The following is a 24,923-nucleotide window of genomic DNA, read 5'->3' as shown; positions in this document are numbered from 1 at the left end:
ATCTCCTCCAAATATTTGCCTCAGAGATATTGATACTACACTAAGCATTTTGTGATGGACAAAGCCTTTGCATGTGAGGCAGAGAGATTTCCTGTGTAAAATTCATAGTTTCCTTAAGTATGTAATTTGCAGGCATCTCCTGAGACTGAGCGATCACAAGTCCATTATTTTATTTATCTATTTCTGTCTGTTAACCAGGGTACAGCATGGACTACATAGCCATTTTTCTGACATATTGTTAAGTGACTTGCTCATATTAAAACAGTAGGAAAATAGAGGCTGAGGGAATCATACCCATTACTAAAGAAGCATCTTGTAAACAGCTCATAGTCTTGAACCTGTACATTAACTACCATACAACACATATAAACATTTTGTTTGAACTGCTGTTTGCTTTACTACTGGCTAATACCCTTATTTGCCTGTATATTTTTTGTTCATTGATAACATACCTAGAGAATGCTTTGCTTGGCACCTGCTTTTGATGTAGAAGCATTAAATATAAAGCTGGTCTTTCACAGACATATACTATACTGACTATGGTATATGCAAACTACTATACACTAGCAAAGTGAACCTCGAATATTCTTAGAGATTTGATGCAGGGTTAATAATATATCTGAATGAATTGCAAGAATGTATTTGAAGTGAACAATGTAAAATACTGCACAAACATTCCAGCAAAGATGATAGAGTAAAATTTTAATAGAATTGCTCACATGTTCTTTTTATATTTGGATCAGGTTTAACATTTAGCCTTTACACATAACTAGTGCAGTTGGTGCTACATATTTCTTCATTTGTTAACTGAGAACAACAACAACAACATCTGAATGTTTACGGATATGACAAGTCACTGTTCAGGTATTTAGTAGAAATAAAACTATAGACTGTTGCATTTTTAGTTTAAAAATTAATTTACATCTCAGGAAGTCTTAATTTGGACATGGTACCTAAAACATTTTAGCATTGTTTGTATTGTCTTTTTTATTTATATAAAATAGCTAAGACCAAAACATTTACATTTTTTAATTAATAAACAAACAGAAGGAGAGACTGTATAATAGTGAACATCATCAGGGAAGTTATAGAAAATATAAGTTGTTTGCATAAGTTATAGAACATATCCCTTCCAGTACAGCAGTTTAAAAGCAATTCATTCCTTGTACACAGTTACCAACAGCACAATAATTAGATACATCACAGGTGGCAGATATTGTATAAAAGTAGGTGAAGGCAAATTAATCTCTTACATTCAGGCACAGCAGAAAATTGAGCATCACATAATAAAACAGTGCAGGAAGGTAACCAGAAAGATAACCAAAGTACTAAGTAATGAAATTAAAACTCCTTTCTCACACAGTTCAACCGACTCCACTTTGAAATTGAGAATATGGAGCAGCAATGTAGGAGAAGATATGGTTATGTTTAGATCAAAGTGATCATGATAAGATTTACAAGAACAGAAACATTAAAATAATGATTAAGAACAGTGTCTGGAGACAGGAGCAAAGAAGTAAAACAGGCAATGTACTAGAATGAAGAAGTATTTTCATAATTTCTGGTATTTTCAATACAGGGACTTTGTAGAAAACTACGTAAAGTAGTCAGTGCCTTACTCAGTCAGGCAAAGGAATACACAGCAAGGGCAGTAAAAACCATACTGGCATATTCATCTTTACAAATGTACTTCAAACAGGCACTGAAAGAAGCTTTTATTTCTATAAAGTACTTGTTTTGCACTGCAGACAGGTACTGCACTTGTTTTGCACTGCAGACAGGTACTGCATGTGATAAACTCTTCAGGTTTGACAACCATTTATTCATATTTCATTCTTTGTTTACATAGGTTAAACACATTACAAATTACTTCTTCCAACAAAAAGTGTTTATGTTATCTTAGCAATTAACCTTCAACATGTATACATAAAATATTTACTGATGTTTGAATTTTGTGTGTGAGTGTGTGTGTGTATGTGTGTGTGTGTGTGTGTGTGTGTGTGTGTGTGTGTGTGTGTGTGTGTGTGTGAGAGAGAGAGACTAATGCACAGAGCCGTCTTGTGTTTATTGCCAAAGATCTTTCAAATAAAGATGCACTGATGTTACCCAATACTTATATATTTGTACTTGGTATTCTATTCATCTTCAACCAATCTATTCTTTATTTTTCCAGACTGCCTTGGGGAAATCATCTTCCTTTCTTTGTAATACATTCAAATTCTAGCAGAGAGTTATACGCACCAAATGAATCATAATCTACCAGTGTTATATGAAATTTAATGCTTGTAGCTTTTGCCAATATTTGCTTATTACCTGAAACAGAATAATACTTTTTTTAAAAAAAACAGGCCTATTTCTAGACTGTCAATATAATTTCTTGTCAAATCAATATAAGAAAGATCAAATATTATTTAGATGTAACAGTATGCACGTCTAATAATCTCTAACATTAAGAGATCTGAAAACAAAGTAAATTTAAAAAGAAAGCACAAACTTCTTACTGCCTGTTTCACAAGAATAAAAAAGTAAACAATAACGGTGTAAGAATGCTCCATATACACAAGACATCCAAACAAGAATACTGGAATATTTTTACATTGTAGTCATGGGAGACATTTGTAGGTTTTATCCCCATATACTCCACAGTTATGATGGGTTGCAGATAACTAGCCTTTAGTGCTTCTAAACTGTAGCTGGAAAACAAACACACCTACATAATATCCCTTATCCAATAACCATGAGACAAAAATCAAAACTGAACAAAATATGTTTTAAAATATAGTAGCCAGTATATACTATTACTTCAATACAAATAATAATAAAATACTAAAAATAAATAATACTGATTGCCTGGCCTCTGTCATCTCTGCTATTCTATATTTTGTTCTGCTGTATTGCAATTTAGAGTAAGAGGTATGAACAGCTAAATAATTTACCAGATTACCTTTCTGCATTGTTTTGAGAGTAGCTGCAGGTGTGCAAATGTTTTTTTTGACAGAAAATTAGTTTATCATTCTCCATTCTCTAGTGTCTTGAGAGGAAGTACAGCTGTAAATATATATTCATATTTTTGGAAGATATATTAAACAGTGAGAAGTAAAAGCTGTGTACTAATTTATCATTGGATTATTTAATTGAAAGCATCTGAAGTAGTGAAATTAATTGGTATTCTTTTGCAAGGGGAATTGTCCAGATGAGGTTGGGATATGCAACTTCTGCTGCTCGAATGAATGGATTAGAGCTCAGAATTGTGATGGGACAGGTTAGAGAATTCAATTATCTTTAAATCACTTTGTGGTAAGGTGGTGGGAAGGTGAAAACTACCCCCTTAAATGTACCCATCAACTTTGTGCTAACTGCCTAGTGTGGTAATTCATTCTTCTTGTCTTCTATTTAGTCCTTGAAACAGAATTTTATTTTTTTATAATTCTACTCCTTCACTCTCACCTGAAACTGCTTTCTGTATCAGGTTATATCCATTTCATTTTCTTCTGGTCTTTCTGTATCTAAAAAAACAAACTGCTTTCTTAATGAGCAGCACCAAACATACCCTCTACTAAACCCTTCTGAAACTGCTCATCTTAAGCATAGCATCATGGTATGTTCCCATGGTATGAGAAACATCAATTGTTATTTCTTCCAAGGTGAACCCATCTCATATTCTGGAAACTTTAGACCTGTCAGCCTAACTAGCCTGACTTGCAAAGCTAGGGGACTGCATCATATCTGATTATATAAGATCCAGTATAAAATAATCTTATTGCTAAGGCCCATAACAACATGCTTTTTTCCCCCAAAGGGACAGCATGTCTTCTTAATTTAGTAACCTTCTAAGTGAAAGTCTCTAAATTTAAAGATATTCACCATACAATTCATGCAGCGTACCTGGATCTAGCAATGCCTGCCACATTATTCTCCATGTTGAAATTGTTAACAAAATGCTTAAAGGTTTAAATGTAGATCCTTGCATTGTAAGACAGAGAGCAAAGTGATTTTGAAATAGAATACTCTTAGTTAATGGAACATGTGCTACCCCAAAAAGAAAAAACATGGCTAGTGGCATTTCTTAGGGCTCAGTATAGGGATCCCTTCTATGTGGCATCTATTCATTGGATCTCAAAACAAGAACACAGGCAAAAGACTATATCTGTTGATGACTGCATGACCGGCATTTTAGTTTCATCACTATCTGATAATATTTTACTACAGTAAGGAGGAAACTATATAAATCAGTGGTGGAAAGGGGGACAGAGCCTGGATGGCTAAGTGAAAGCAGCTTTTTTTTCCTGTAACTTTAAAAGGATACAGGAAAATCTCAAAACACAAGGAAAACTTTTTCACATAAAAAGCTTTAAATACCCAGGCAAACTTATTACTAAATTTTGTGAAATTATTACAAAATGTTCCTGTCAAAATACTTGAGAGACTTACCAGCTTACAGAAAAGATGAATTCTTAAAAAATATTCCCATATAGACTCTTCGCTTAAAAAAATATCCAAATGATTTTTTTTTCAGTCCAGGAGCTAACTATGAAAATAGATGAACTTCAGGAAACCTAGAGAGAACAGCTTAAAACAAAAATGATATTCTCAAGGAAATGATACAAAAACATGTGATGTGGAAGGAAGAGTAAAAGAAGAAATACAAACGGAATACCTACTGAAGCACAATACATGGTTTTTAAATAAACTAGATAACCCTGAAAACAGGGAAAGGACATGCAATATATGAATATTTGGCTTACCAGAAAAAAAATATATATCGAGAAAATATATCAAATTTTTTGACCACTTGGATACCTGCATTATTAAATCTACAAGGACTGTTGTATAGTACAGAAAGAGGTCATAGAGCTATTGGTAAGCCTATGCCCTCGGCTATTTGTCCACTGAGATCTAGAATTTTAAAATTCCTGTCATTTATGGATAAAGAACTTGTTCTTACAACTGAGTGGGAAAAATCTTCTTTAAAATGTGGTCATCACAACATAAGAATTGTCAGCGACTGTTCAGCTAAAACCATAAAATTAAGGAAAAAAATGTTAACCACAGGTGAAACTTCTCAATCAAAATGGAATTAAATCTCAGAAAATTTTTCCTGCAAGAATAAAAATGCAATTATCTACTGTAAATAAAAATTTTAACTCCTTCAAAGAATTAGAAGAAGCAACTTCTTTTGTAAAGCATAACAGCATAATACCTACCATGGAAGAAATGGATTGGTCTTTTCCCACTCTGAATAGATCTTCTGACAAAACCTCATGAACAGACCTAAAAAAAAAGAAGCAAAAAATTGAACTAAGTACAAATTCCAACAAAAAAGCTTCAAATACCTTGCAGATAAAATGAATACAATGACTTTATCTATTGAACTCTCTTCATCTTACTTGAATTTCACCACAAAAAAACAGTAATTTTTCTCTAAACAAATATAGGTAGGTGCTTAACAACTTTTTAAACCCATCTACTGTGGAATATATATTAGCTATGTCATACATTTTAGTAATAACATTCCACTTTTATAAATGAAAGTAAAACTGAACTCTTTCATATGATGTTGTACACATTCTTGTGCTTACTGAATTTTCACTGCAAAGTCCTTTAAATTAATAGTATTAGGTACTAAACACAAACATTTTTATTTATATTATCAAAAAAAAAAAAAAAAAAAAAAAAAAAAATGTATATATATATATATATGGTTTACACAAATACAGGAAAATCTCGAAATCTCTATGGTTCCCATTCAGAAGCCTGAAACATCATAAGCCTGAAAATCAAAATCCTGAAACCAAAAGCCTGAAAATTCAGAATCCTGAAAACTCAAAATCCTGAAAGCCCAAAATCCTGAAAGACCAAAATCCTGAAACTCAAAATCCTGAAAACACAAATAATGCTAATATGTCACTATAAAGACACTAATATCTACCAACTGACCCTGAGTATGCTGTTGTTCAATAACCTGCATGCTAGCATAGTCTCGGGATATTACATTTATATATATATATATATATATATATATATATATATATATATATATATAGGCTAAAGATAGGAAGATGTGGCTCATAATTTGATGTTTTTTCTTTCAGTGAAATAACCAGTCTAGTTCAATTATTCAACATTATTTTATTATATTTCAAAATTGAAACCTTTCTGTTTATTTTATATCTTGCATTTGGGCTCCCATTTTGAGTAGCTTTCCTCTCGCGAGGTTACTACTTCATCAGCAGTTATGTAGTGGTCAGTGATGGGAGTTGAGATGTTGCTGATGGGGAATTTTTCAAGACCAAAAGAGAGCGAGAGAGAGAGAAGTGAAGAATATGATGGTGATGAATGGATGTTATGTTGGCACTTTAGCAGAAGTCCTTTGGTTAGCTAGTGATGTAAATTGTTGGATTAGGGTATCCTGATAATGATGGGGAGAAGTGACAGAGGAGGAGATAAGAAGGGAGATGTAGCATAAAGGATATGGAAGAGACATCTCTCTAATTTTAATTTTCTCATCTGGGCTCTGTGTCAATTTGGTAATGAAAGAGTAAATATCTGTGATGGAGAGATGGAGATTCATGCTTAGCAGATGAACATACATGGTGCTTCAGTTTGGACTTCATTTATTTCTCTGGTGGGACACCAGTCTAGTTTTGTTAATGATGAATTTTGATGTCATTTTGCCATGCTATTACATGTGAGTTGGCTTGCTAATCATTTTGTATATTAAATCATTGTCATGTCAACTAGACTTGAACTTTTTTTTATTTTCTTTCATCTTTCTTTCTTTTTTTTAATAATCATAAATAGAATTTGGTTGAGTGGTTAAATCTGGTGGAGAGAATCTTTAGAACAATATATCACTGGTAAGGCGGGACTGTATCATTTTAATGAGAATTTCCTCCCCTTGTATTCTTTCTTCCCGCCTTTGGTTCATGCTCATATTTATTTTGTTTTTAGAATGTGGATACTTCACAGTTGTGCTGAGAGTGGATAACATTAGTCATGAAGTTCACTATGTTTTAGAAAATGTTTGACAAGGTAATAATGTTGAGGTTTTGATTAAACTATTTTGATTAGTTTAGGAATACCTGCTGTGATTGTCACATCTGTAATAAAAGAAGGGAAAGGGATGAAGATACCATTCTGTATCAAAACGGACTATATAGAAGAAACAAATATTATCTTGGTTTGGGACTTGATAAAATCATGTGTATATGGTAGATCATTATTCTTCTATAAGCACAAATTAAAGGAATGGGAATCTGAATTAGTAAACTTACAAAACAAACTACATAAAGTTAGAGCTAACTATATTAATTATGATAAATCTACAATAATATTATAAAACATTTAAATAAAAACACTCCAAACTTTTATCATATAAAACAGCAATAGCCATAAAAAAAGTAAAGGTAGCCTCTCTTGATATGTCTCTGAAACCTATGCTCAACTTATATAACAGATTTCAAATATAAACTAAAACTGATAGAATCAGAGAGATAAAATATTAAAAATAAAACTTACTGAAACTGGAAATATTTTAGATACATTTAAGCAATATTTTAGAACTTTAAACCAAGAATCAAAGCATTTGGACTTAAATACAGAATTAAAACTGCATAGCATGCTGCTGGAAAAGATCAATTCTTTAACAAAGAAGAAAGTCACCAATAAAATCAAACAACTCAAAACACAAAAGGCTACAGGCATGGATGGAATAATTTTTTAAATATATAAACTGTTTTCTCCAACTGTTATTAAACTGTTTTCATAAAACCTTCATAGCAATTTAAAATAAAGAAATCATTATTCCATCTTGGAAATACTCATTAATTATCCCAGTACTGAAACAAAATAAAAATCTGCAAATGTGTTTATCTTATAGACCCATTTCTCTCTTAAATGATGTCTATAAAACGTTTGTGTCAATCTTTAATGATAGATTAAAATAACACTTAACACAAATAATTAATTCAGATCAAATTGGCTTCACATACAAAAGACAAAACACATGACAATATTATATTAACTTTTGTAGATGTCTTAAACAGCAGAAAAGAAAAACTTTATTTGTGAATCTAAATACTGAACTGGACATATTTATTTAAAACATTAGAAATATTTTAAATGTCTAAACATTTTATTTCTCTTTTAGAAATATAGTTTTATATATATATATATATATATATATATATATATATATATATATATATATATATATATGGGTCTATAATACATATTCGAACGCTTAAATGTTCAAATCTCTAAAGGTCGATCTTTAGAGATCGAACATTTAAATGTTCGAATATTAATAAAAATAATATAAAAAAAAAAGAAAAAGGAAAGGGTTTAAGCGGGGGGCAAGCCCCCCTGCACCCCCCCACACCCTCCGCTACTTAAATATACCAACTCTGAGATCGCACATCAATGCACTACAGTGCGGGAATGGGAAATTTCCCATTCCTTATACTGTAGTGCGATCTTGGAGTTAGTATATTTAAGTAGCGAGGGTGTGGGGGGTGCTGGGGCATGCCCACCTGCTTATACCTTTTTTTTTTCATTTTTTTTTCATTTTTACTAATATTCGAATATTTAAATGTTCGATCTGTAAAGGTCGACCTTTAGAGATTCGAACATTTAAGCATTCAAATATGTAATATAGACACTATATATATATATATATATATATATATATATATATATATATATATACACACACACATACACATTTTATATATATATATAAAATGTGTGTGTGTGTGTGTATATATATATATATATATCTACATATATATACATATATATATATATATATATATATATATATATGGATCCCCTATGAAATCCCGAACGCACACATTCCCAATGCCCAAAATACCGAGAGCAAAGACCCGAAACACCAAAACACCAAAAAATCAAAACCGCGAAATTCAAAATTGTGAAAAGTATCCCAAACATACAGTACACACAAACATTCACACATCCTCCCCAGAACACAAACAAACAAACCTATACTACAGACAAGCTTCCCTGCACCCCACACCCCCCTACTTAAATATTCTAACTCCAAGGTCGCACTACACAAACACACATGAAAAAACACCACACACTACCATTCCCCTTGCACACACAGATCACATTCACAACACACACTTACACACACACAACAACCAACACACACACAGAAATACCCTACCTTCCACCTACTCATTCACAAACCGCAACAGCAGAACCGTGAATTTCAACATCTCCGATTATCAGGATTTTGAAATTCGTGCTTCTGATCTTTCGGTATTGTGGGGTTTCAGCACTCTGGTCTTGATAGTTTGAAATTCGAGATTTCAAACTTGTGAGATTGTGTAGTGTTCCTATATATATATATATATATATATATATATATATATATATATATATATAGGAACACTACACAATCTCACAAGTTTGAAATCTCGAATTTCAAACTATCAAGACCAGATAGGTTGAGAAATGAAATGGCCAAGTTTAGCTTTAATATTTGTGATATATATATATATATATATATCACAAATATTAAAGCTAAACTTGACCATTTCATTTCTCAACCTATTATTTTGACTGCAGGAACTAAACAAGGTTCCCCTCTATTCCTAGTACTGCTTGTCTTAGCCATTGAACTACTAGAGATTTGTATTAGAAAGAACAAGATAAAGGGTATAGAAATATCAAGTAATCATATTTAAAAGTAATGATGTTTGCTGATGACATTCTATTAACCCTTTCAAACAAGAAATCAACTTTAAAGGAAATTGGGCTTATTAATAACTTTCAAGTTTGTTCATGATTAAAATTTAATACCACAAAGTTGTGATACTTTTTCCTAAATAAAAATTAAACTTCTAGATCATGTAAGATTATTATTGCTGGTTAACAAACCTCATCATTAGAATATTCAGGTGTAAATATAATGGATACAATAGAAGAAACTAAATACATTAATTATAAAACAATACTGGAAACTGTTCCTAATCTTACTGTCAAATGGAATAAAATAATAATATCCTTTGAAGACAGATTACAATTAATAGTGGCTCTATTTCCAAAGATATTATATATCATACAAGCTCTATCTCTATCCCCTGACAAATATCAATTAAAAGAAATTAGAAAAACATTATTAAAATTTCTCTGGTAACCTTGAAAACTTAAGAATAGCTTTCTAACATCACATCAAACTGTGGGATTCAGGAGGAATTAACTTTCCAAGCTTAAATATTTATGTAAAATTAGTAGTTTTAAAACTATTTGCAACTGGATCGATTCAAACTATAAATCAAATTGAAAAGCTTTAGATTTTCTGTTTTCTAGGGAAAAAAATGAAAGTTGATACAACTAACTACATTACAAAGGATAATCTTCTCTGGTATTATATGTACAATATATACAATATAACATCTCTTCTCCTACTATCCACTTACATTAATCATTTTATACAAATATTCAAAAACATTGTTATAGGAAACATAGATTTGAAAATCTGGTTTGAAGGAATCATTCCCATAAAAATAACTAGAGATTTTTTTTTTTGATAAAACCAATATTACTAGACTTAATAACTGGGAACAAAAGTTCATATGCCAGCAGCATTGCTTTAATGAATTAAAATCAAAAGCATACAATGTATAATAAATGAATATAATTTAGAGTCTCAATACTGGATTTATTTATATAATGTAATAACTGCTGCTTAACAGAAATGTCTCACTATCACAGTCTCAATTTAAAAATAAACCACTTCTAATACCAATTAGGTATAGATTAATTTATAATGATATAAATATAGACAATAGAATATCCAAGACGTAGAAGGTACTTACACATTATAACACTCATATTAATGACAAATTTTGGAAATATATTCATTTAGTATATGACTTAAATCTGACTGTAAATAACCAAAAAGTTTTGAACGCAATAAAACGTACCTCAAGGTTATAACATTGGAGTCATTTTACTTTGAGATTTTTGTATAAAATTTTAACTCCTAAGAGAATAGCCAGATTTAATAACAATAAAGGCATAAAGTATTGGTGATGTGTGACATATTGTAATGTAGACTGGTCACATGGATTTTTGACCATTTTCGTGTTAAACTTTTTTGAGAGAAAGATTTCTTAAAAGCATTACTGTTTGATACTTTTTCCTGGACAAAACTCCTGGTTCTATTTAACACAACTGAAACGCATGTATTGAACCATTATACTAACTATTTAATTTGGGCAATTATGGCAGTGGCAAGAAAAAACATAACCAAGAAATGGAAGAAATCACCACCACCTAAGTTTGAAGAATTTGTATCTTCTGTAAATGAAACTGCCTATAAAGAACTCAAAATTAAGGAAATCTGAATTTATCACATGATTGGTAACACAAATCCTTGTACCAAAGTGTTATCTCTCATTAATGCATTTCAAAATATTGCTACCTCTTCTCAATATTAATTATATGCCTAAATCTACTTTGTATTTCTATTTCATTGCTCATTTGACAAGGATAATTAATGTTTTTATTGTTCTATATTAAAATAGGTACAAAGTAATTATTCAGGCAACACTGTGTACAATATATACAGTTACAAAATTCTTTGTTTCATTTTTTAATTTATTTTAGCTTTTAAGAGTGAATATATTATTGTATTACGTTATGTATTTCTGAGCAAGATGAAATAAAACATTAAAAAAAAAAATCAGTGCTGGACTAGAAATAGGCTTAAATTAAATACAAAGAAGGGGCAGTTGCCCTGACCATAAAGTGTTAAGGAGAACTATTGTCAGACGCCAGTGGTGTGTTAGTACAGTACCAGCACTAAGAAATGAATACCGCTACTGTATTTTCAGTCATTGATGAAGTGCAAAAGTCCTTTGTGTGTACTATTTTAACTGTAGCAATGAGTTTGCTACAGTTTCAGAGCAGAATTTGGTCCTCAATCTTGAGAGGACTTTATTTTTGTTTTATGGTAGTCAGCTGTGAGAAGACCTTTTTTTTTCCTCTAAAACTTCTGAACTTCGATTTGAAGGGGTCACCAGATAGATGAATTGCACAGGGTGCCAGATAACCTACCAACAGTTGAAATCATCTAAAGAGCCACAGCTATAAAGATAGTCTCAAAGCTCAGTGATTTATGTCAAGTATTACATATTCTAAAGAACTTAACTCTGCTTGCTCATTTACACCTTCACAAAACAAATTGCTCCCCAAACAATCAAACTAATGAATTATCTTCATAAATAAGGTACAGAGCTATAAATCACTGCATCGCTACTTTACTGGAAGAATCTTCTATTACATATAAAACAAAGTGATTCCCTTGCTTCTTTTAAGGTAAACCACAGCAATGTGAATGCCCACAAATTCATCCCAGGTATGAAATGATTTGCCCATTTGGGCCAACTGGAGGCAGGAGGTGCTCTTTGAGGGTGGGTACTGGCAAGGTGATTATGGTCCATGGGCTGACTCCACCAAGTAAATTGTATAAATCTGCATATCCATGAATCCAGTCACAGCATGCTGAATATTCCCTCATATGTTGCAACTTTCATTCCTTGTAAATTTCACCTGAACTCTCTATACATTATATGAGTTTAACATCATTTTCTCAAAATGGCCCCCGGAAATGGGTACAAAATGCCAGGTAGGATCATACCAATGACAGGTAAAATGAGAGCATAACCTCCCTACTCTTCAAGTTTATTTGTCATTTCCTACTCATTTTATCTCAATAACCTTAACTTCAATATAATTTACTAATCTGTCTTTTTATTTTCTGTTCTACACTTTTCCTTAAATTGTCTTTCCTCAGATGAAAGATCTTGCATACATCAGAAGAAAAATCAGTTGCCATGTTTGTGGCCAAACTATCAGTGTTTCCCTCTTGGTGCATTTGCCCCATCCTCTTCATGCTGGTGTCATTGTCAAGCCTGATCATTCTGCATCACAGTCCTAATTTTATCTGTAACATGCATTCATTAAAAAAGACAGGGTTTAGATCTGAGCCCTATGGAACACTACTAGTAATTCACCTTTCTTCCACATTTTCTTCTCTACTATAACCTTTGAAAAAAAAACTTCTAATCACTTCTTCAGTTACCTGCAGAGTCTAATGCTCATGTCTTCCCCCACACTATTTCCCCAGCAGTCTCCTTGCAGTACGGATTTAAAATCTTTTATGAAATCTAGGTAGATTTTTTTTGTACTAGGAGGTCACAAGTATTTGCTCAAATAGTCAGGTACAGATCAAGAACAAGCTGGTTTGAAAGGAGCTGTAAACTAATGCTGCTTTGCTGTCCCCTGCAATTACTTTCTTTTTTTGACAGTGTTTATTAATCTATAAATGAGGAAAGGAACTAAAAAAAGGGAAAAGGGAGGGGGCACAGCCAATGAAAAGAAAGTAATTTCATAATTTATGTTGCGAAGATTGGGTAGAGATGGGGGAAGGCTGCCAGCCTAGCCAAATAGAATTTCATACATAATTCTGGCATTTGTAAATATAAATGTAAAATGCTGTTTCAACAATGTGGCAATACTGCCATCTTCTGTAAGGAAAACTAAGTCAAGCATTTCAAATCTTTCTTTTGAAATTAAAATTATTTCATCACTGCCTTTGATGTCCGGTCTGGCTAGAGGAAGGCTTCCTGCCTATTGTTTTAAGGCTAAAGTTAATGACCAGAATTTACATGTGGAATGTCCTTTTATTGCTCTAAGTGTAAAAGAATGTAAATGCAGTTTCTGTGTGGCATGGGAACCAGGAAGGTATAAAAGATGATGTAATGTTTAGCAGATCTGCAGTTTCAATTTAAACAGCGAGAACCAAAGATTATTAAGCATTTTTGTCTTGATATCCAAATCATCAGCACTGCCTGTGTCTTAAGTAAATTATCTTAGCAGTATGTTTTCTTGTAGAAATAGCTAGGACTATAAAGATTAGTCTAAGTGTTTTTCTGTTATGTCAGAACTGTACTACTGAATTATTTTAAGTTTCTCTGTGATCGCTGAACTCTTGAATAACACTGTGGTGTAGTAGCACTGTCTTGTGTTTTTAGTATTTATAATTAAATATTTTTAAACCCTTTTCAACTGTGGCTGGTTTATGCAGAGATAATTTAAGCTCTAGAGTACATTGCATGCTTATAAGGGATCCCGTAATAAGCCCTTCCAATAAGCCTTGATTGCTTAGTCACACTTACTATTGGATAATAATATTGCACAGTAATAATTGGACACCCTTTTAAGGGCCTTTGGGTAGCTGATAATTATTAGCTGGTGGTGGCAGTAATTACTACCGTATATTCTGGGTAAAGGGGCACAGCTGGATAATCTGTGTCAACCTTTCCCAGAAGTATCTGTGAAGTTGTATAAATACTTATCTCAAAGTGTGTGTGCGTGTCAGCTACTTGGGCAGGAAAATGAAGCACTAGTTGGACAGAGAGGGTACTGGAGGTTAGCTTGCCAGCTAGGCTGAGATCTGGACCCTATAGCTGTGCCAGTGGGGAGTCTTATTGGAGACCTGGGGAGCAAGGGAGCAACCAGCCCCAGAATGACTGTCATCTCTGTGTGCACTTAAGGGAAATTGTACTTTACTGTGTGTATTTATCATCCTTTCCTCATATATGAGACATCCTCTCTGGTGTTATTGGTGAGGACTGAGGCTCCTTGATTGCTGGGCCAGGGCACAGGCATCACATCTTTCATATTTGATGTTAAGATACTCTGCTGTAGAAGAATTTTGGAAAGCAAGCAGGATATCATGGACACCTTTAGCAATGCTAATAACTTCAGTCAAATTAAATTTTTATCCGGCTTTACATTCAGTATGACTGATGCTTCTGATTTAAAGGTGACTGTTAGAAATATCAGCTTCAGAGGCAAGACTCATAGCTACTTATAAAAGCATGTATACTATTTCTATGAATGTGCTATAAAACTGGCACACACAGTATTTTATGAATTGCCTCTCACAGTCTTATACTCAGGTTTTCATTTCAGCTATTTAAAATAACAGCAACTTTACTAACTTGTGATTCCAATATAACACACCGTCTCCAGTGCTACTACACAAGCTCTTTCCTCAATGGAACTGGTTACACTTTTCAGGCTTTTACCATCACCTTACTCATTACTGATATAAAGATATCCTACAACTCTTTGCTCTGCTCTTGAGCAGGCTTATTACTATTTCTTTTCTTCAGTCACTTGGGATGAATCTTTCTATTAAGCATCTACTGAAAATTGTTCAAGGTAGTTTCACTATTGTCCAGTTAATCCTCTAAAGGTTTTGGACAGTATATAAAATTGATTTGGGGTATTGGGCTCTTTTGATACCTCACAGTTTCTTAAATATTTCACCCTTAATAATAATTTTATATGCCCATCTGTGTTTCACACTGGACTTTCCATCGCTTTTTGGCCAATAATGAGTAGAAAATGTCATTCAGAACTCCAGTCTGTTCCTTCACCCCCTTATACCACTAGCTTGGTAATGTGTCTCTTTCCCTGCTTTTATCCTTTCCATTCTTCGGTAATTTATCTCTTTCCCTGCTTTTTCTTCTTCTTTATACTTCTTCCCAGTAGTCTTTCATTTTAAGTTGCAGTTCCTGTAGTTCTTCCTACAGAGCTTTTCTTTTCTCTATAATATGTAGGCTCTTTCCTTGTTTCTGTGTATTCCCCTTACTCACTGCTTAAACCAAATTAGTCTTCCTTTTTTCTATTCTTTCTCCTGCTAAGCCCTGCAGTTACATGGAAAATAACTACTGTACAAAATAATAATAAAAACTGGTAACCACTGGGAATTAAAAAAAAATCCTAGCATCTTAATATATATATATATATATATATATATATATATATATATATATGTCTCCATTTTTAAGTTTCACATAGTGTTTTTTTTTTCATTCAAGACCTCCAGTCATCCCTGGTCATGCTGTCTACTTAAATATTCAAAAATGTTCAATTACCACCACTTTCGTCTAACCATGCTCTAATGTTTGTTTCTGTATTTCCATAATCTGGTATTCTGCAGTCCCATACCCAGATTGTAGAGTTCACCAATGTCCCACATTGCTTGATGCACTAATTATTTCCTTCTCATGTTTGCAGTTGAGTAATAGGCTGCATCACTGAGGCAATTTGTTCTTGCCAGGGGGTCATAGCAAAATAGGGCTGTTTAACTGTAAAGGCCAAATTATAGCTTAAAAGCACTTTTAGAATCAAGAAATTTATGACAAAACAACATAGCTACCAATACAGGTGCCTAGAAGCACTTTGAAATGATGACAGAGGGCATCATTCAGGCACTCCTGATTCTAGTGGAAGGGAAACCCTGACTATTAAAGTCACAACTCTCTTGTCTTTCTACCTATCCGTACCCACTGGACAAATATGCTGTCCTTACTGCATATACAGTCTATTATTATTGTTCTAGCAGATAAACTTAAAGGACTAAGGCTATGAGTTGCTTATGAGTTTCATTGTGCAATTCTAGGTATGACTATCTTGGAGTTCATGTTTATTTTATGAATTTGAAAAAGTCACTTAACACAGTGTTCACAGATTGTGCCTTTTGAGTGTGTCTGATTTACAAATAAAATAAATATAGGAGGATGCTAGAGAATCCAGCCAAGACATCTGCCTAAGCCAAATCTTTGGACAGGGTCTGCAGACAGTTGGATAAAAAGAGTGACCCAGGGAGAAAAAAAAACATAATATGAAAATAAAGATGAGTGAGGAGGAACAGAAGGCTGTTTTTAAAGCTATGAATAAGGAGGAGCCATTGTGCATTTTGTCTGAAATAATAATCGCTGTAGGCCAGGATGGGAATTTCCTGAAAAAGCAATAGAACAACAAGACACAGAAGTGGATACTCTACAAAGAAAGTTAAAAGGTCTTCAGGAAGATAAAGCATCAGTTAAAGATGACCTACAGGAACAGATTCACAAAATATGAAAACTACCAGACCTAATGAAGAAACAAGGAAAAAAGATGGATGATCTTGAAAAATCTTTCAAGAAGGAATAATATCAGGATAACTGGAATACAAGGGACAGTGGATAAACAGTGAACTGGAGCTGTTAGTGATGCAGCTATTTCAAAAGAGACTTACCAAGAAATCAAGACACACTAATAGAAAGAAATGGCAACAAGCAGCAGCAGAAAGCTGACCAAGGTACGTTCTGGCATGCATCCATTCCTTTGCTATAAAAATGAAATACTAAGGAAGGTAAAGAGACTTAGTTATCCCATCTGCAGGGGTATTCATACAGGTAGGTGAGGATTACACAGAAACACTCAATAGGAGAAGCAAAGCAATGCTAAATTTATTTAATTAACCAAGAATGAATGGGACAGCTGCATTGTTGCAATTTTTTGCAATTCTGGAAGTACAGCAGGAGGGGAATTGCACAGGCTACACAACATGGAGGATGTTCAAACATTTCAACAAAGGTATCAAATGCAGGTAAACAACAGAGGCAATAACAATTGCAAATCACCTACAAGACATGGGATGAGAAAACATCCTTTAATGTAGGAGAAATGACAGAGTGAGACACTTGGAGGCATACAAGTTCAGATGCTGAAACCTCCGCAGGAAAGACAATGAGATCAGGAAGTTCAGAGGGGCCGCATGCCAGTAAAAGAGATGAGAAGGAAATAAATCAAAAATGCAACTACAAGGATTTGTGAAGAGAGTAAGATAGGAGATGGTATATGAGAAACAAGGGAAAGAATTGTATCAAAGGGACCGAGGAACTGGAAAGCCTTTCAGAAGTGAGATTTAGGCACAGAAAACTGAAAAAGAAGTAGAAGCAGAGACGAACAAAGGAAAGCTCTAATGGTGTGCCAGAAGTGAACTGCTGGACTAATACAGTACTAAACAAGCTTGCTAAAAGAAATTATGATGGAAGAGAGACATAATGAAAATTATCACATTACCAGAGAAGGAATAAATGCATGGAAGGAATAGTCACTAAAAAGCAGGTGACTAGGGGCATGTCGGGAAGGCTGTAATAAATGAAACAGATATGTACCTTGTGAAGCATGCCCAAAAACTGACATCAGAACTTTACAACAATAGGAGGAACTGAATCAATTCCCAGGACAAAAATGGGTATTGCAGTCATTAGACTAGTTGTTTTAGAACATGTAGGCTTATCCAAAGCCTGTAGGGATATTCAGTGACCTACATCATTGAAAGCTAGGTGTTGGTAGCTCAAAAACAAAGCAAAGCACTACTGGTAGGCCTAACACTGAAACAACATCTAGAGCTTCTGTTTGATTTAGGTTTCTAAGACACAGCACAGCAGATCCAGACAAAGGATACTAACTGTTGCTGGAACAGAGGCGGAGGGCAGAGCTCTCAACCAATCAGGGACAAATGTCAACAGAATCAGGGACAGTTGAGAGGTATGGCGGAGGGGAATATCTTATGCACTGCTGAGCCTGGTGCAGAGGGGGGCAGTGTCTGCTTAATAGCATGTCCCTTTAAGTCTGTCCTCATTGACTGGAGGAGATTTCCTTGTATTACTAAAAATGACAAGATCAAGTAAGTCTGTTGTTGGATTCAATCGGCTGCTACTTCCTTCTCTGTTTTCCCTGCTCTGTCTTCAGACAGAGAAAGAACATAGTGCATGTAATTTTTCTAGTTAGGTTAGAGGCAGTTAAAAGCACTACTGTCAGTTGCTTGCGAATGGTGCTCTTTCCCTGACATGGTCACAGATTTTCTACCTCTTACCTTGTAGTGGTCTAACTTGGCGACCCAGACTTCTTTATGAAACTCAGTCCAGAAAATTAAACTGCTTCTCTTAGCCTTTAAGCAGTCCATTGTAGTTCTCCCAGAATCAACTGAGGAATCAGTGCTGTTTGCTTTGCATTTCCATACCCTCAGAGCTGGCAACTGCAATTTATCATCAGCGGCATGGGTGGGTGGTCACTTCGCAGTGCTGCCATTAGGTTAGTGATTTAGTATCATTTACTGAGTGCAAGCACCTGTAGTATCATTTATGGTGTTTAAACTCATATGTTTCAAACGACATGAATGTAATATTTTGCTTCATATCACATTAATTTTGCTTAAGTGGGGTTTATTTTATTGTTTGCATGATGAACTAATAATTTTTTTTAATATCCATTTTCTCAACATTGCAACTGTCCCCCTGATGGATCATTCCAATTACTTCCATTATTATAGGGGTCAGAGGGAATCAAAGCACAGCAATCATGTAGGCAGAAACTGGAATATTCATCTTGATTCTTACTTAACTCCACCCTCTTTGCAAAATGAAATGATCTCTCACTGAAGTGAGGTCCTGCTGTGCCACCGCCAGTGTCTGCATACTTCCAAATATACTCACTGACCATGGTTATAGGGCAAACATGCTGACTGACAGAGCCAAATGCTGTGGCACTTAGTCCTGAAGGGGTCAGCACAGGAGTGGTCTGGGTTGCCTCTATTCTATCCTCCCAAGATGGGTGGGTTGACATCAGCTGCTATCTTTCCTACCCTTGTCACCCTGATTCTGTTCATTTAGCATCTGAGCTGCTTGTCAAATTTCACTCAGCTGGGTTACATTTAGTGTTGCACCTATCTGTGCTAGTGAGATGGCATTAGATTAACATAGGTTTGTTGGTGTATACTAGGCTAATGACTACTAAGGCCTTTATAAGCTTATCCATACAACCCAAATGTGTTCAAGTTATACGCTTTAGACATTTATCTAGGCAGTGATTGCTGGTTATTATATGATTTACTGCCTGTCTCTGTCCATCAGAGACATAGGCACCAAAGCTGTGGGAAATTTTATATTTCCCACCCAATGGTCCAAGTTACATTTAAATAGGGTTAGGGAGGGTCTTTGTTTCACATGGATGGGGAGCCTGTTCCAGAGAAGGGGAATTCTCTGAGATACATATCTGTCTCTTCAACATGTCCTATTTATGTTGTAAGCAAAATTTAAGTATTTAGATCTAGTAGCTCTGATGTTGTTTGTTGTGCAGATGTACAAAAAGTTCATCAGAGTGGGGACCAGGGATGCCTTGTATGCCAGGCATAGATTCCCTCTCAGTAGTCTGTAGGAGACTGAGTACAGAGATAGGGCTTTGAGGTGATATGCATATGGCATTTTGTTTATGCCCTGTATTCTTTTGAATGCAACCTTTGTGGATGTTTCACTTGCTGCATGTGTCTGGTCAGGTACATACTGAGAGGAGAGGAGGGCATTATACTTATTTATGGGTCTAATGAGGACCAAGTATAGTGGTACAATGACTTCCTTGGATCTAGATGCCATGCACTTATAAGCTGAGCAACATAGAAGGATTTCCTTACTAATTTGGATACATGATAGTCAAAGGCCAGGTTACTGCCTGCATGTATTCCAAGATCCCTGACTAGTAGGTTAACTCTTATGGCGGTTTCATTCCCAAGGTGGCCGGCTTCCCAAAGGATACTATTATACATTTCTTGGCATTGAGTTCTATGTCTTGGCTTTGGTATCAGTCATTTGTCTGTGTTAGATCCTCTTGTAAGATGCTTGGATCTTGGGGTTGTTCTAAGACTGCTCCCAGTTTGCAATCATCTGCAAGCTTGGTCAGCTAGAGGCCTTTGATATTGGCCTTGACATCCGTTAAGTAAATGACAAACAGGAGTGGGCACATTAAAGTACCTTGAAGGATGCCACTGGTGACCAGCCTCATTATGGAGGTGGTCTCACCAATCCTAATTTACAGGGTCCTGTCTGTGAGGTATGTAGGGCTTTATACCTAATTCTATAAGTTCGTTTACAATTCCTGAGTGGGGTATTGTATTGAATGCCTTAGTCAACTCACGGTAGGCAGCATGCACTGTTTTACTGTCATCCATTGCCTTGGTGACTTTCTCAAAAAGTCCATCAGGCTCAGTAGGCATGATGTTTCATTCATAAAGGTAAACTGGGATGGATCCAGTGTCTGAAGGTCTCATATGACTTTATTCATCATTTCCATGATAATTCTTTCTATGGCTTTCTATATGACTAGTCACACTAATGGGTTGTAGAGTCAGTGATCTCTTGATGGTCCACCCTTTATGAAGAGGGATGACCATTGCAGTCCTCAGTTCTCATGACACGAGGCCTGCTTTGACACTATAGTAAAATAGTAACTCCAATATCCCCGATAGGTCATATTTTAGAGTATTCACGAGCCTTCCCAGGATATTATTGCAGCCTACTGAGGCTGTGTTCTTGGCCTTAGCAAGTGCAACCAGAAAATACTCTATACTTATAGTTGGAGGAGTTATGCTTTGAAGGCATTTCTTGGGGGGAGGGGTTCCTGTGTTTGAGTTGGGGTGGTAATATTGGAGCTAAATTTTTCAGCCAGTAGATTCACTACTTCACCAGCCTAAGTGAATGTGGCACCATTAACCCCAGTTTAGCACACTGCTGTGCTGACCTTGAGGTTTATGACATAGCTGAAGAAGTCCTTGTGGTTGTCTTTTACCTAGAAGGCTATATTGACCTTAAAATTGGCTTTCTTGGGCTTAATTAGCCCTCTTAGTTGCCTGTTTAATTTTATTTCATAGATGAGACAGCTCTTATCTTTATGGGAGTTACACTTCCTGATTTTAGTCATAATTGTTTTCCTTTTGTTACATATCCTGATTAATATGGGGTGCCACCAGGGTGTTTTATTTTTGGAATTAGTTTTGGTCTTACTTCTGGTATGTACAGCAGCTTCTATGTAGCCATTAACATGGTTATACAGAGTTTCTGTAAACAATTCAGCATAGGCTGCTGTGTTCTCTGGGTGTGCAGGGGCACTAAAGTTTGACAAACTATTGCTTAAAAAAAGATAGTCTGCCTTAGAATAGTTCCTGTTACTTGGTTTACTGGGGTTACTCAGCTGATTTTGATTTTGAAGGAGACAGCTTTAAGGCTGGACCTTACAAGAGATGATGTGACATGATGGGGTGCAGCATCCTCCAATATTTGTGAGTATGAGGTCCAGTATGTTGGAACCTCTAGAGGGCATATGTACTACATGGTCAAGGGTGCTTGTAATTATGAAGTTCAGGAATCTCTGTGCCTGCAGATTTGAGGGTAGGATTCCCAGTCTATAGTAAGGTAATTAAAGTCCCCCATGAATAAGGTGTTAAGTTGGATGGTGAGTGCCTTCAGTGGGAATAAGTATGCCCTATAAATTTCATGGGACACAGAAGATGACATATAGCTTGCTAGTATAGGATACAGGATTTTATCTATGGTGACTGGCACATGGAGAAACTCCAGCTCATCATCATGTCTAACCATCCTAGAGGTAAGGTTGTAACTGATGTACATTGAGACACCTCAACCGTTGGTCACTGTCTGTGCAGCTACTAGTCTAACAGTGTGGAATGCAGTGAAATCATGTACAGCCGGTGGACTGCCTGCTACTTTAAACCATGTCTCAGTAACTGCACAGATGTCTATATTCTCCAGGGTGGTGAAAGTTGGAGGGAGTTTATTTTTTGTTTAGTGTTCTGGCATTGAGCAGTAACACCTTGAGGGTCACTTGAGTTGATTTTACTATGTCAGTAGGTTTGTCAATTTGGCATTGCCTAAAAAGCCTCTGTGGGGGAGGAAAAAGTTTTAGACAGTATTAGAAATCCTGGAGGGGGTAGGTGTAGACTATCTTTGACAAAGCAATGTGGTCTGTTAACCATTTCTTCTTATGCTGACAAATACTGGATCCCCATAGGAAGTCACCCGAAACTCAGCCAATTGTTAAAATCAATCATCTTCTGTTCATATTGTGGCATCATCCTTGGTGAAGGTAATTTGCTGCTCGGTGCTAGGCTTACACCAGTCTGAGGCAGAAAGTCAGAGAGAGCTATAGTGTCTGTCTTCATATAGTCTAGGGAGCTATGTCTCAGTTCATTTATGCCTATGTAGACTGTGGTGCAGTGACTTGATTCCACATATAATTTTGCGATTCCTGGCTCCAGATAGGAACTAACCTTTATCTTCAACTTGCTCAGCCTGATAGAGGGGTATTGGTATGTTTTACAATGGAAACACTATTACTACAGCCCTGGGAAACGTGTTTTCCTTCCTCGTGGGCTCTATATTTGGGGTTCCACTGAGTGTGACTGTATGTGTAATATTAGGTGTTGGTGTTGTTGAGTGCTTTTTGGTTTGCTGAGGATAATCTTTGCTGATGGGCAGTGTATGATGTCTTTGTTGTTCAGAAAGATTGCATTTAAGTTCCTCAGCATATGTTAGTCTGTGTGTGTACTGTATGCTGTGTGTAGTGGGTGTTGTGTGCATTTTGTTTTACAACCTGGTGTATGCTCGTATGTGAGAGCCTCCAGTGACATTGTATATATACACCTCTTGCATATTGCATCTGTTACTTTAAGGATTAAATAGTTGTTAGTAAAAAAATCAGACAATTTCTACACTGTTCAAGATACCCTTATCCACTAAGTTGGCTGCGGAGAAGTTAGAAGACTTAGCATTCATGATACCATGAATGTGCCTACTAGTTAGCAGTCTGTGCTGTACAGAGACCAGAGAGTGAGTTAGGAAGTCCACTGGATCTATATATTGGGCTGCTCCCTAGCACCAAATTGTCATCTTCTTCATTTCACTCTCAAAAAAAAAACTCCAGATTCATTAGACAGGATCTACCCTTAAAAATCCAAATTGTCTGAGGTCACATCTTATATAAGATTTTTTATATCATATCATATCAGGTCTGATAAGACCTGCTCCATGGCCTTGCAGGCGATACAGTGGAATACATACTTGCCCATTATTTTTAACATGGCTGCCTAATGCAGCATGTTGTCTACCTGCTTTTATGTTATAGCAGGGAATCATATTCTTCCTTTCTGCGAATTTGACTCAGCAGAGCATTGTATCATTCTCCATATCAGTGATCTTTAATGTTGGCACTGGGTATGCTAATCTTTCAGCAAATATTGCTGACTGTGAGTAAATTAGCTGTATTTCTGACACTATCCATAAAACAAAACATCTCCTATGGGAATTCTTTGTGCATTTTATTTTGTGTGGAGCGAGTCTGCTATATGGCAATCATTGATGCAGAATGTAATTTCTTGATTAAGCACATAATGGTGGAATGTTTTCTATAGCAGCAGTAACTATGCTGTGCATTTTTGTACTCTTATGAAGAAAATGTCCGCCACTCACTATTGACAAGATTTATTAGCTGTTGCTGGTTTGGGTGTCTAAACAGATGAGAAAACCAGTAAGTATGACATTTATGTCTGGGAGTAATAGCTTAAATTTGATTGTTTCCACAAAACCGATTTTGTAAAACGCCAAGACATTTCCAGTGAACTGTGAAACATTAGTCAGAGAAGTGCATGTCAGGTTATGCTGTCTTTCAGTAGCTTTAGCCTCAGTATGTCCATTTTACAAGAAAAAAAATACAGTTGTAGTAAACCCATAGTCTTGTTGCTCTATTTTTGACAAGATATTGCCTTTTAGGATGAAATATTTGTTTATGGTCTCCTACCAGTTCAGAGAAAGATAGTATCTCGATGATCATGTTTCCTGGACTGCTTCTAAGCAGTAACATTTTTGGTTACAAACATTGTCTTGCCAATTCACTACTATTAATATATTTTATCACTAGCATTTTACTGAAGCTGTGGTAGGGCTAGCCAGCTGGCAGTGTACATCTTGGCTCTAGATGACTGTCACTGTTGAAGTGACACCCCAACCCCATGTGAAAAAATGGGAAACGGGGTTGTGGATGGATGGATTTTCATGAAGATTTGTTCCAAGTGTATCTAATAACTTATGCAAAATTTAAAGTCAGATAAAAACATACAAACTGGAAAAGCTGTTGACATATTATTTCAGTAATGGTATCTCTACATTTTATTACTGAGTATTTCATTCCACAGAAAT

At 35.2% G+C, this 24,923-nt stretch overlaps 1 long non-coding RNA gene across 1 annotated transcript in view; it reads right to left on the bottom strand.

The window, feature by feature from the left end:
• Window positions 1-5,218: 5,218 nt before the first annotated feature.
• The window catches only part of LOC122811315, a 1,944,054-nt gene continuing 1,924,349 nt past the window's right edge, over window positions 5,219-24,923 (bottom strand). The window contains exon 5 of the long non-coding RNA XR_006366234.1: window positions 5,219-5,271. This is a non-coding gene — a long non-coding RNA (uncharacterized LOC122811315). The remainder of the gene's footprint in view (window positions 5,272-24,923) is intronic.

This window comes from Protopterus annectens, chromosome 9.part0 (genome assembly GCF_019279795.1).
Source record: "Protopterus annectens isolate FY-2018-M chromosome 9.part0, PAN1.0, whole genome shotgun sequence".
NCBI classification, from domain to species: domain Eukaryota; kingdom Metazoa; phylum Chordata; order Ceratodontiformes; family Protopteridae; genus Protopterus; species Protopterus annectens.
The sequence above is the reverse complement of the archived record's forward strand: the minus strand, read 5'-3'. Positions and strand labels throughout refer to the sequence as shown.